General features: G+C 47.4%; 1 long non-coding RNA gene and 1 pseudogene across 2 annotated transcripts in view; one reads left to right on the top strand and one right to left on the bottom strand.

Moving 5' to 3' along the window:
* The window catches only part of LOC139441039 (uncharacterized), an 85,575-nt gene that overhangs the window by 67,725 nt on the left and 3,812 nt on the right, over nt 1–14,038 (bottom strand). For both annotated transcript variants that reach the window (XR_011651428.1, XR_011651429.1), the window contains exon 2: nt 584–790. This is a non-coding gene — a long non-coding RNA (uncharacterized lncRNA). The remainder of the gene's footprint in view (nt 1–583; nt 791–14,038) is intronic.
* LOC112296576 (poly(rC)-binding protein 2 pseudogene) lies at nt 5,510–10,623 on the top strand (annotated as a pseudogene).

Raw genomic sequence — 14,038 nt, 5'->3', positions numbered from 1 at the left:
CGGGGAGTCGGCCGCGAGCCCCGCCTGGCCAGCGACCATTGGCCAGGCTGCAGCCTTGCAGCGCGCCTGTCCCCTCCCGGCTTCCCCCTCCCCGGGCCGCACCCACGCAAGCCCGAGGCAGTCCCCGGGAAAGAGCCGCGCGCCCTGCCCCGCCTCGCTGCGCCGTCGGTGGGCGGGGCGTTCCTGCTGGCTGGGGTCCACCCAGTCCCACCCAGAGACGCTCCCCAGAAGGTCTTTGTGGATTATCTGCGATGCCTCGGGCATCCTGCTGGCAGGGGGGTTACTGGGGTGAACGGGAATGCCCTACGTTCCTGCCCTCGCACAGTTTACGAGCTAGCGGGGGAGACAAGTACTAATGACACGAATGTCAGGAAAGCTGTGATGGGTGCAGAGGGAGAGAATAAGGTGCTCAGAGAGGGTGGGGTGACGAATGTCACCTAGTGAAGGCAGTCAGGAAAGCCTTCTCTGAAGTGGTACACACACTGCCACCTTCTTATCCCCCTGTGCACGTGCACACGCAAAACACACCCACATAAACCAACAAAACACCCCATGCGCTCAACCTAAAGACAAAAGAGATTACCGTAAATAGGTCTAGGTGCCCGCCTCTTTTAGTGGCTGTCGGTATCTTGCGTGTCAAGGTCGAGAGAAGGTTGCTGGCCTGGTGGGTTCTGCAGATAATAACAGGCTGCTTGAGATCCATCCGTCTGTGGGCTGAAAATTCCTGGAAATGCGTTCTTGAATGTTCAGAGTTTTCCACTGGTAAATAGGCCAGCAACGCTGCGCTCACCTTCAGGAATGAAACGCATGGTTAGCATGTGAAATGACACAACTAATGGCCTGCTGTTTAAATGGCAAAAGGTTTATAGGTTAAATAGCCTACTGTTTAAACCTTAAAACTTTCATGGTTAATAATGTTTTATTTGTTCATTTAGAAATATAGTGCGGTTCATGCACTGAACAATGGGGATGGAAAGCCAGATAGACCAAGATCTGCCTTCATAAAGTACCCAGTCTACTAGGGAGGAGAGGCAGGCTTCCTGGTGTAACTGAGATGCGGAAAACGGTATTTTCATGTTATGTGAAGGACACCACAATAGCCCAGAGAAAATCAGACTGGGGTTGTGAAAGGCTTCTAGGAAATGGTGCTCAAACTGAATACTGAAAGAAAAGTAGAAATAGCAGAATGAATGTGGTTGGGGAGGAAAGGGTGGGACAGACATCCCAATCACTGAGCATCGGGCCTGGTGCATTTAAAGGCCTGAATGCTGAAAGCACGAAGAATGTGTGGGCAGTAGCAAGACTTGGGGCCAGAGAGCATAGGGACCACGTCCTGATATGTGTGAGGAGGGCCTTGTGTGAGGATCTAAAGAGTTTTTAACTTGACGTCCAAAAGTTAAAAGAGCCAATAGCTTAATCAGGTTTGCTTTTGGGACAAGACTTGGGGGTTAGGCAGTAGCCTGGAGGTTACTGAGGAAAAGAGGATCCCATCGCAGACATTGCAGAGGGGGTGTAGAACCTGCAAATGGGACATGTAAACCCAAACTCACTAGGCTCCTCCTTACCCTTGAGAGATCCAAGTGCACTTGCCACCCCCCCCTTCTGAATCTTAACTGTGTTGGGTTTCTCTCTATCCCTAGTGCTCACTGAGCATCTCTGTTCAGATCTGTTCAGACATAGGCAAGCTCTGTTCTTTTATCTTCGAGAACCCAAAGTACCTCAGCACTTGGTGATACTCAGTTAAGTTTACCCAAGATTGGAAGCATCACCCACAACTACCCTGCCACCACTGGGCTACCTCCCTAGTAAGTGCCATTCCTACCACGCAGTCCTCCCTACAGTACTTAGCCCCCCAGGCCACCACATCTCTTTGGGACAGCAGCCCTGCTGAGCCAGCCTCTATCCCTCAACTGTCATGAGATTCTAGTGAACAAAAATCCATCTTGCTAGAGTTGACAACTGACGAGAAATGGGGGAAAGAGGCTGGGATCTTGGATGGTGAATCCAGGAGAAGTTTGGCTGCAAACATATAAATTCTGTTAGGGCAAGGCTGAGTTCGAGGTTGCTGAGGGACGTGTGAGTGGAGGTATCTAGGGGACATTTGGCATGTGAAATGGGTCTAGAATTTAGAAGAGAAGTATGAACAGGAGCTAAAGGCATGTGAATTTCAATAAGCCCCTGGGAATTGACGCCCTGATCACAGATGAGCCCCCCCCCCCCCCGGGCAAGCACACAGAGTGAGAAGAACAGAGTATAGAATAAACCCAGGGATTCTGACACTTAGGACATGAAAGCCACAGGGAGATATTAAAGGGTGCTCAAAACGAGCTGAGATTAATGGCGAAGAGGAGAGATGCGCCCAGAGCGGCCTGCAGATCAAATGGCTCAGGGAGGACAAGCAAAAGGAGGAAAGATAGGGCCAGTTTGTCTTGTCCACTGAAGGCTCAAGTGATGACATTCACTGTGAAGTGATAAGGGCAGAAACCTGATTCAAGAGGGAGTGGGAAGTAAGGAAAGAAGAGAGTTAATTGGACTAACCTTTGCAGGAAACTTGCCTTTGAAGGAAAGGAGAAAGATAGGATGGTAGCAAGGGTTTTTGTTTGGTTTTTCAGATGAGAAAGATGTGAGCAAGTTTATGGGCTTAGAGTAAAGATAAGGATGAAGGTGGTGGGATGTCGGATCAGGTCTAAATCCTTAATAAACACCCCTGCTTGCCCTGGCTGGTGTGGCTCAGTGGTTGAGTGCCAGCCTGGGAATCAGGAGATTCCCAGTCTAGGGCACATGCCTGGCTTGTGGGCCACATCCCCAGTGGGGAGCGTGTGAGAGGCAGCCACTCATTGATGTTTCTCTCCCACTCTTTCTCCCTCCTTTCTCCTCTAAAACTGAATAAAATCTTTTAAAAAAATAAACACCCCTCCAAAATATACAAAGTCTGAATTCTACCTCTACCCCCTATTGAAACCATTTACTAAAGTTTTCCAACTTCCATGGGGCTTAATCATTCTTCTTCTTACTCAGCCTCTCTGCAGCATTTGACACCGCTAAACATTTCCAGCTTCTAAAAGTTCTGCCTCGTCTTGGTTCTCACGGCTCTGTACTATGTAACCTTCTCTTGGGGTTCTCGCCGCTCCTTTGATAGACCCTGTTTTTTCCCCATCTCTAAAGACTTGCTGGTCCCTCTGTTGCTACATCTGTGCCTACTTCCTCAGCTGTCTCATTCCTTCCTCTGGATCCCAAATGTCACTTCAAGGGTTTATTCTAACTGCTGGCAGAGTGTATCTAAACATAATTAAAATAATAATAAAGGTTATCATTATCATCCAATAATTGTCTAGTTCTTTCCAGTTTTCAAATTTCAAAGTGCTTTTCACCTATTATCTCATTTCTTCAGAAAGAGTTAGTACCACCCCCTATATAATAACTAGGGACACGAGTTCAGAGGCATATTTGGGTCCAAACTCATCTTGCACCCAAAACTTACTTTTCTTATCTCTGTTAATGGTAAAAAGTACCTTGATCTCCAGGCCAGAAACCTTGTACCAGTTTAATTCCCTTCTCTCCTTCCCACCCCTGCTTTCTGTCTCTGAGGGATAGGGAGCCAATCTGCCCAGCCTCTCAGGTCTGCCTCCTTTGGTTGGCTCTGCCATTTTACAGGCTGCACACAGCCTCACTCTTATCAAGATAAGGAGCTGGCTATTGTCACTCAAACTTGGCTTACCTGTTACCACTAGCCATTCCTGCTCGTTAACCCTGAAAACTTTCCTCATGGAAATACTTTTAGCAGCTGCGAAAAAAGTGACAGGTTCTCAAGAAACTATCCCGTGTTGTTTGTCTCCTGAAATTCTTCACTTAAATCATCTTTTCATTTGAAATGACCTTGTAATTGGTTCAACAATCCATTCACTCACCTCCCACTACTGTGCGCTCACAATATGCCGGCTGTGCTAGTGGCTGGTTTCGGAAAGACCAATGCAACGCATACTATAATGTTATAATTGGTTTAAAACTTTAGGGAGTGCCTCCATTTGCTGTGAAAATTGTAAGGCCGGTCACACAGAGCTGGCCTTTAAGGGGTTAATGTCCCAGCAGAGCCATAAACACGCATACTGGCAAGGAAACATGAGGTTCATCCCACCCTCTTGGTTTTCAGGAGACATTCCTGGACCAGGAGCCACAGTAAATGCCAGGAGGGGCTGGACAGAGCCCCTGGTGGCCAAGCTGTTCCAGGAACAATGAGGGGACCATCTGTGAGTTAGAGGACCAAAAACAAGAAGGCAACAAGCAGAGGCTCTGAGGAGAGGAGGGGTGAGAGCTCATTCCCAGGGTAGAGAAACTGCTGGTCTCTTAGTGTGGGAAGGAAAGGGGTCAAGCACGGCTAGTCAACTTGAGCATAAATATGGAAAACCCTCCAAACGTATTGCACAGTAAATTCTTGGTTAAAAAAATGCTTTTTAAAAATATAACAAATATAACAAATACAGAAGAACACAAAGAAGAACATAAACATTCATAATAGAATGACCATCAACATTTTTATGTGTAATTTATTCAAATGGACTTGTAACAAGGTGCAGCCAAGGGAGGGCCCCAAATAGGGATTTGCAATGGGGCCCAGAACTCGGTGTCCAGGAAATATTAGAAAAATATATACATAAGATGTCCTCACCCCCACAAGTCTGGGATGGGACACGTAGAGCAGGGCCATTGAGAGTTGTTTTGAATAGCAATGGTTTTACAGATAACCCCTAGAACGGTCATTTAACATACCAATAACCCTTAACTGGTTTCATAGATATGTTAAATAGCTGTGGCCAGGCTTTGAGCCAGGGAGATGGGAGTGACTGCCACCCAGGATGTAACTGGGAGGCAACTCCCCCTGGTTACAGCGCCTGCCTGAGAGCTTGGAGAAGATTGGCTCCACGCCATGGGGCCATGCCTGCTGGGACTTACTATGGCAGCCCAGTGAAGCTGGAAGAATAGAGAATGCTGGCAGCTGTGGCCAGTTGTGGGTGGAGTCAGAAATGGCATGGCAGAGGAAGATTGGTGCTGGGACTTAAACCCAGGCCTGGCAGCTATGCAGTCTTTTTGGGACCACACAGCTTGGGCACAGAAGAACCACGGACTTCTATTTCTTTTTCTGAGATACAGTACCCCAGACCGGGCAGAGGGGGAAGGAAGGACTGTGCATTTGTGGGTATTCTAAAGGACTTTGGAATCTCAATGTAGACATTAAGTCATTACTCTTAAGTTTGTATAACTCTTTAAATAAATAATTCCTTTCCTTTTCACCCATCTCTGGCATTGAGAGACGTCTTTCCCTGGCGGCGGGCAAGGCGAACCTAGCACGGGGTGGGGGGCCCCCGGAGCACAAGGGTGGGTCCTTTCGGTCACAGTATATCATGGGCGACCCCCCCACCCCGGTCTGTTCTGTAACAGGTTGTCACTGTGAAGCACAGCAAGTGCAAGTGCTTCACGATGGGCAGGGTCAGCTTTGGAGTTTCCCTCAGCAATGTTCAAGGTAAATACACCCTAACAATTGCTAACAACATGGCTAAATCTACCAGGTCATTTGAGTCAAGATAAAGGACCCACAAGAAAGTCGATTTAAGCACTGTGTTCATTCATTCATACAAGCAGTTAGAAAATCCTTATTGAATCTTCACTGCGTGCTAGGCACGAAGGCCTGATTTCTAATACTCCTGTTCTGTTTGGCACCGGGTTACTACTGGCAACTTCTGAGAATGCCAAGGAGTGGACAAGGTGGCATTGGTAAATCAGGACCCCGCTGCCACTGACATACAGTCCAGGTGCAGGTTCTCTCTGTGGGTTCCGAGCAGATGAGCTGCTGCAAGTGAGGAGCTTTCCCCACCACGAGAGGGCCTGCTGTCAGCACCGTCAGTCCCCACTCTGCTCTCAGGCTAGGAGGAAGGAAAACCTGCTCCCCCTTGCAAAAGGCACACCCCTGCCTGCAGTCCACAGACCTGTGGGACTGATTAGAAGGGTGTGTGATCTTGCCCTCCTCCCACCAGAGAAGACTTCATCCAAATACCCAGACCCACCAAAGAGGGGCCTGAGGGAGGGAGATCCCAGACTGTGAAAGGAAATGACAAGTGGGGATCCTGAGGCTTGAGAAGCCTGACGCTGAGGATGCATGGACACCAGGAGGCCAGGAGGCAGAGGAGGCAGAGGCCCTGATGGGACCTGGAAGGTGGAGAGTGTCTGTGTGGAAAGGTGGGGTCCTGCAGGTAGATCCAAGAGCAAGGGCCGAATAAATGTCCCCTTGCAGATGTTATCAGTTGCAAGCCTGCCTGTCTCTTTAGCAGAGGAATATAAACAAGAGGCCCTATTTGAACACACCTCACATTAACAGCTCATGCTTCCTCTAACTCATTATGTCTAATTTCCAAGTAAGAATACAATAGTGACTTCATGTTTAGTCTCCTTTGTGTTGCAAATAAATAACAGGTCATGAGCCATTGTGTCACTCTTCCTAGCTTTTATGATAACCTCTGAGGGAGCAAATATTGACTACAATTTGTGTTAAAACTTTGCTGTGAAAGGTGAAACATTTTGACAGGTGATCATCAGTTGTGTGAACTTTTAAAGTCTAAAATTCATATGCACCCCAGACCAGCAAGAGCAGGAGCCTGTGCCTTCCCCTACCCGCCCCTCTCTCCCCTTTTTGCCTCCCCTCCCTCCCCACCCATCCCCCCACCTTAGGGAAGAGGGCAGGGGAGGAGGGGTGGGGGGAGCTGGAAGCCCTAGTCTTTCTACCACCCCTGTTGTCTCTCTCCCCCATTTCCCCTCTCCCCCGAAGTCTTTGGCTCTCACTGACCCCCCCAGTGACCAAAGACTTAGCCACTCAAAGCCCAGCTCCCCAGAACACTGCTCAGCACGAACAGTGGCGTGATTGAAGGCGGATTAAATGTCACTCTCACCATCTGACTACTTATGCGTGGAAAGGAATTTGGCAGTGTCATCGGAAAGAATGGAAAATCCATTAAGAAGATGCAAGAGGAGAGTGAGTGGTGCATGGTCCGGCATCTCAGAAGGGAATTGTCCTGAGAGAATTATCACTTTGGCTGGACCCACTAGTGCCGTCTTCAAAGCCTCTGCTATGGTCATTGACAAAGAGGAAGAGGATGTCAACAGCTTATTACCAACAGCACAGCTGTCAGGAGAGCCCCAGTCGCCCTGAAGCTGGTGGTCCCTGCTATCCGTGTGGTTCTCCCATTGGGAAGGGTGGCTGCATGATCAAGGAAATACGAGAGAGTACAGGGGCCCAGGTCCAGGTGGCAGGGGAGATGCTTTCCAATTCAGCTGAGCAGGCTGTCACTATTGCTGGCACTCCTCAATCCACCACTGAGTGTGTGACACAGGTCGGCGTGGCCATGCTGGACACTCTCTCCCAATTTCCCCCAAAAGGATGTGACCATCCCATACTGGCCTGAGCTGTCCAGTTCTCCAGTCAACTTTGCAAGTGGTCAGCTTATACCATTCGAGGACACTACATCATTCCACAGCCAGGTCTGACCAAGCTGCACCAGCTGGCAATGCAACAGTCTCATCTTCCACGATGCACGGCAGCTCAGGACTGGGCGATTCTGAAACTGGAAAAGCCAGCGTTCATGCAGCCTGTCATTACCAGAACCAGTAGCACTGACAGGGATTGAATCTGTATGGGTGTTCTATTCACATGCTCTGCTAAGTGTTCAGGAAGCAGTATAACTCCTTTCTCATTCTTTCTCCACCCACTATTAGCACCTTCTTCATCAAAACCCCAGCTCTCAGCTTCCTCTAAGTCTGCAGTCAAATATTCAGTGTCAAATTGTGACAGTCCAGAACAGGTACAAAGGCCTTATAAACACTCCTTTAGCAGCTTCTTTCGCTGCTCGGTCAGCCAGATGGCGTCCTCTAGCCACTTCAGCGTCCTCTTTCTGATGCCCTGGGCAGTGCACAACTGCCACCTATAAAGGTACCTGAACAGCTTCTAATAATTTTTAAATTTCTGCTGTATGCTAAATCTCATTTCTTTAAAAGATTTTATTTATTTATTTTTAGAGAGAGGAAGGGAAGGAGAAAGACAGGGAGAGAAACATCAATGTGTGGTTGTCTCTCGCAGGCCCCCACTGGGGACCTGGCCCAAACCCAGGCATGTGCTTAATCTCCTTTGTATTGGAGGTTAGCAGTTCTTTTTTCCTTCCAGATGGAACCAGGTGATTGCAAAATTAGGAAAGCTTACCTTCGGTCAATATACACATTCACCCTCTTTTCGTGCGGCAATTCCAGTGCCCTCGTCAGTGCAATCAGTTCAGCTTTCTGAGCAGAGGTTCCTGGAGCAAGGCTTTGGCCTTCGCTCTTTCTTCAAAAGTCACAACTGCATACCCAGCCTTTCTGTTTCCTTTGTCCATGTAACTGCTTCCACCTGCATATACAGTCCAGTCTGCTTCTTCTAAAGGATGGTCCTGTAAATCAATTCTGCTAGGAAAACTTCATCAATTATCTCAGCACGGTCATACATTAGTGTAGCCGGGAGAAGGGAGGCGGGGTTTACCTTAGAGTTTTGGGGGAGACGTTGGGATTGTCGAGGATTACTTGGCACCTGACCATTCTTCCAGCAGTGAGCTACAATTTCCCTTTCGCTCCAGCAGGCTCTACCCTTGGTGGGGTGCATAAATGGTGATAAGGCTGTCCCAGGGAAAATTTCCAGCTTCCTGTTAGAGCTTGCAGGTAGCTGCCACAGCTCTCAAGCGGGCTGGCCACCCCCGAACACTGCGATCTAACTTATTTAACAAGTATGCGATGGGTTGCGGAATGTCACTAAGCATTGGGTGAGGACTCCTAGGGCAATGCCCTGCTCATATAACTGAGAGGGTGTTAGCAAGTTTGGAAGCCCCCAGGCCGGTGCAGAAGCCAGGTGCACCTTCAGGGACTCAAAACCCTGGGTGCACTCCGTCATCCATTCTGAAGTGATATACTCTGGTCCTTTCAAAGTTTTTCCAGTTTAACAGATCTGATGTAGAAACAGAGTATGTGCCCAATAAGATCCAGGGGGCTGGCCCTCTGGCCCCACTCCCACTGGACGTCATCACAAAGGGTATTGCCCTCCCTGGTAGGGGCTTGTCCTTCATGGAATTTGGTTCTCTGATGGGTTTGAGATGGTGAAACCAGTTCAGGCGCACTTTCCCCAGTTCCCTCAGCCTAGTAGTAGATCCCCCACGGCTGGAGGGGCCATGGAAACCCTGATCATGCTCACAGCAGCCATAATATCTAGACCTTCCTGGGCCCTCTCCTCTGAGCTTCTGCTTTCTTTCCCAGGCAAAGTCCATTTTCTCTGGACCGATAATCTATTTCCTTTTAATCCTGCATCCTGACTATGTAAACTCATGAAAGTTTCTAGTTAAGGCACTTTGTCCCACTTCCCTGACCTTTGAGAAAACAACTCTAATTGCAGTATAATACAGTAATTTAAAGACCCATTCAGCGGCCAGCGCTCTCCTGAGTCTATATTATACAATACATAAGCCAAACAGCGTTACAATAAAATCCACTTTCTTTTCAGTTGTAGGTTTATCAGCATAGGTCAACCTACCAGCCAAAATTCACCCCAAAGGGCTGTTTCCCTGAATGGAGGCTTTTGAACCCATTCTATCAGACAGAGCTCTATAATGTCACAAAAAACAGAAGGCACCTTAATTAAACCAGGAGACACCTTTTTACCAGACAGAGATCTGTAAACCACAAGGCACCTTAATTCCTGGCGATGTAAGTCATGACCCGGGATTGCAACCTGGGCCAGAAAGAGCAGTGATTCGATCACAAGGTGAAGACGACGGGAGGTGCCGAGAGTCAGAGGAGGAGAGTCCCCAAGTGAAATCGCTTGGCAGCTGCCAGGGAGTCTCCAAATCCGCACCCCAGGGTCCCCCAGTCCAGGCAGCCAATGGGACTCCCAAATATTCAGACTTACTGGAGAGTCCCAAAGTCTGTCCCAGAAAGGAGTCACCAGAATATGAAAGCAGAAAAGCTGGCATTCGTGCTGCCCGTCACTAGCACAACCAATAAGCAGACACAGGGATCAAATCTTTATGGGCACTGTATTCAGAAGGGCAGCCATCTGAGAAGACGGCAGGTTATGCACCCTAACAGACCATCTTAAATTACCCTGAAGCACAATGGCTCAGGTACCATCCTGACTGCTTGCAGTCCTCCTGACACTCAGAGGTGGAACTGCTTGTGGTCTCCTGGAGTCAGCGAGGGTCATACCTTCAGGTCCCGGAACAATAGCTTTTACATGCATTGATTACTAAGCTTATTAGCTGGTACCTAAACTAAAATTTTCCAACTCTTGAGTCCCACTTCATTTTGGATGCATCTGCTCAGACTACTTCTCATGAACTCACCATTCCCAATGATTTGATTGGCTGCATAATCAGGTGTCAGGTCACCAATCAAAGAGACCCATCAGATGCCTGGGCGCAGATCAAAACTGCGAACCCAGCAGAAGGATCTGCTGATAGGCAAGTTACCACCCCTGGTTCTGCTGTCAGCGTTAGCCTGGCTCAGTATCTAGTCAATGTCAGGCTTTCTGCGAGACAGGAGCATGGGGAGCAGCTAGAACAATGAGATTCATCCATAGTCCTTTCCTGCTGGTCACCACCATCCATGATCCATCTGTGCAGTTTCTGAACAGTTGGCAATCCCAGGTTTAAAACAGGTTCTAAAGTTTCAATTTCTGTCCACTTTATCATCTATGCATGATTTTTTATTAAAGCATTTTATGGAGGAGGGCAGGAGGAATGGGGTACGTCTGTAATCGTGTCAACAATAACAATATTTTAATAAAATAAAATAAAAAATTAAAACATTTTGCCCTGGCTGGTTGGCTCAGTGGATTGAATGCCGGCCTGAGAACCCCAAAGGGCTGTTTCCCTGAATGGAGGCTTTTGAACCCATTCTATCAGACAGAGCTCTATAATGTCACAAAAAACCGATCACCAGTCACCAGTCACCAGTTTAACAGATCTGTCGCTGGTCACCAGTTCGATTCCCAGTCAGGGCACATGCCTGGGTTTGGGGCCAGGTCCTCAGTAGGGAGTGTGCAAGAGGCAAATACACTTCAATGTTTCTCTCCCTCTCTTTCTCCCTCCCTTCCTCTCTCTCTAAAAATAAATAAATAAAATATTTTTAAAAATTAAAACATTTTAATTCCTTTCTCTGTTCAGCTGTTAATGCTGAGATCCATATTTAGTTTTATAAGCTTCTCCCTGTTGGTTTTTTGTTTTGGAGGAGGAGGGTTTGACTCCTAAATTTTTTTTTCTGTTTGTCATGGAAATGTAAAAGTGGAATATTAATACATTTCAGTTTAGTTCTGTAATGTCAGAAGTTTTTCTTTTTTTTTTTTTAATATATTTATTGATTATGCTATTACAGTTGTCCCATTTCCCCCCCCACTCCACTCCATCCTGCCCACCCCCCTCCCTCCCACATTCCCCCCCTATAGTTCATGTCCATAGGTCATACTTATAAGTTCTTTGGCTTCTACATTTCCTACACTATTTTTACCCTCCCCCTGTCTATTTTCCACCTATCATCTATGCTACTTATTCTCTGTACCTTTCCCCCTCTCTCCCCCTCCCACTCCCTTAATGACAACCCTCATGTTCTAGTTGTTTGCCTAGTTTGCTCTCGTTTTTGTTTTATGTGTGGCCGTTAATAACTGTGAGTTTGCTGTCATTTTTACTGTTCCAATTTTTGATCTTCTTTTTCTTAGGTAACTCCCTTTAACATTTCATATAATAAGGGCTTGGTGATGATGAGCTTCTTTAACTTGACCTTATCTGAGAAGCACTTTATCTTCCCTTCCATTCTAAGTGATAGCTTTGCTGGATACAGTAATCTTGGATGTAGGTCCTTGCGTTTAATCTTGGGTAATGTAATTATGATGTGCCTTGTTGTGTTCCTCCTTGGGTCCAGCTTCTTTGGGACTCTCTGAGCTTCCTGGACTTCCCGGAAGTCTATTTCCTTTGCCAGATTAGGGAAGTTCTCCTTCATTATTTGTTCAAATAAGTTTTCAATTTTTTGTTCTTCCTCTTCTCCTTCTGGCACCCCTATAATTCGGATGTGGGAACGTTTCAAGGCGTCCGGGAGGTTCCTAAGCCTCTCCTCATTTTTCCAAGTTCTTGTTTCTTCATTCTTTTCTATTTGGATGTTTGTTTCTTCCTTCTGGTCCGCACCATTGATTTGAGTCCCAGTTTCCTTCTCATCACTATTGGTTCCCTGTACATTTTCCTTTGTTTCTCTTAGCATAGGCTTCATTTTTTCATCTGTTTTTCGAATAGATTCAACCAAGTCTGTGAGCATATTGATAACCAGTGCTTTGAACTGTGCATCCGATAGGTTGGCTATCTCTTCGTCGCTTAGTTGTATTTTTTCTGGAGCTTTGAAGTGTTCTGTCATTTGGGCCATTTTTTTTTTTTTTTTTTTTGTCTTGGCGCTTCTGTTACTTTAAGGGGCGGAGCCTTAGGTGTTCACCATGGCGGGGTAACGCTGGTCGCTGAGCTGTGACGCTGTATGAGGGGGAGGGGCCGAGTGGGAGCAATGGCGCCTGCCTCACTCTCCTCCGGATTTCAATCCTTCACTCCGCTACCCACAATCAAACTGGGCCACTCTGGTGCTGGTTCCCGAGTAAGTGGGCCTGTGCACACTCTAGGCCCCTGTGGGTCTCTCCAACAACCTCTTCTGTGAGGCTGGGAGTCTCTCCTGCTGCTGCCCCAACCCTCAGGGGCGCTTTCAATCAGAGGTTTGAGGCTTTATTTCCTGGAGCTGGAGCCCTGGGTTGCACGGTCTGCTTCGTTGCCCTGCTTCGTTGCCCGGCGTTCGTCAGGTTTATCTGTGGGTGAATTTGGTGCCGCGGGGTGCTACCCGCTGCTCTGCCTGCCCCACTCTCCGCCACTCTGAGTCCGGCCCTCTGGGTTTATCTGCGCAGATGTGGGGCCGCGGGGTCTGCTAGTGCTCGGACTGCCTGCGCCATTTGTCCCACGCTCCGCCAGTCTCAGTCCCGCCACAGCCACGCGAGTCCTCTCCACCCCGGTGCCCGTCTCCGCCCCTCCTACCAGTCTGGATGAATGGTTATTTTCTATTTTCTTGGTGTTGGTCCCCCTTGCTGTTCGATTCTCTGTCAGTTCTGGTTGTGCGAGGAGGCGCAGTGTGTCTACCTACGCCGCCATCTTGGTTGCTCTCAGAAGTTTTTCAAAAACAATTAAAAGATGTACTGGAGCTTTTTCTTTGTGAATGGAAACTGGATGCCACATTGAATAACTAAGTAAATACAATTCATATGCAGGAGGTTTGGCTACTGTAAAGAGATATTTGAACTGATTAGCAATTCACCTATGAGACAGAATTCTACAAAATAATCATTTGGTAAAGTAAAATAACTTTTCTATGACTGAAAATTATATCAAATAGGTTTGGACTGTGCTAATTAAATGCAGACAAAATTGAATTTACTTGAGGTCTTGGAAGGACTTGCTCAAAACTTAAGGTAAAAGTGGTTTCCAACTCTACTTAAATTACACTTTTGCTTTTTAAAGCTCATTAGTGTTTTCTGTCATTAATGCCAGAATGCCACATTTTCTAGTGCTGAATTTCAATCCCATCTAGAGCACATGGGACACCATCCAGGGATTTAGGAACAGCTCTCCTGCATCATTAAATCACGTGATACATTATCTCAGTAGAATTTCATAAATTCTATATACAATATACAGCTGGATCATCAGACACTGCCCTAACAAGGTCTGGGATTGGTGTCTCTAATACTCTTCCCGAATAAATCATTATGCTAGTTGACTGCTAACATTGAAATTCAACCAGCGTCAATATGAAACAAGAAGGTAAATAAATCTGCCCTGGCTGGTGCGGCCCACTTGGTTGGGCATCGTCCTTCGAACCGAAGGATCATGGATTCGGTTGCTGGTTGGGGGGCATGCCTGGGTTTCAGGTTCAGCCCCCAGGGCATGTATGGAAGGCAGCTAAT

Source organism: Desmodus rotundus, chromosome 7 (assembly GCF_022682495.2).
Source record: "Desmodus rotundus isolate HL8 chromosome 7, HLdesRot8A.1, whole genome shotgun sequence".
NCBI classification, from domain to species: domain Eukaryota; kingdom Metazoa; phylum Chordata; class Mammalia; order Chiroptera; family Phyllostomidae; genus Desmodus; species Desmodus rotundus.
Note: the sequence above shows the minus strand (reverse complement) of the source record. Positions and strands in the feature narration are given on the sequence as shown.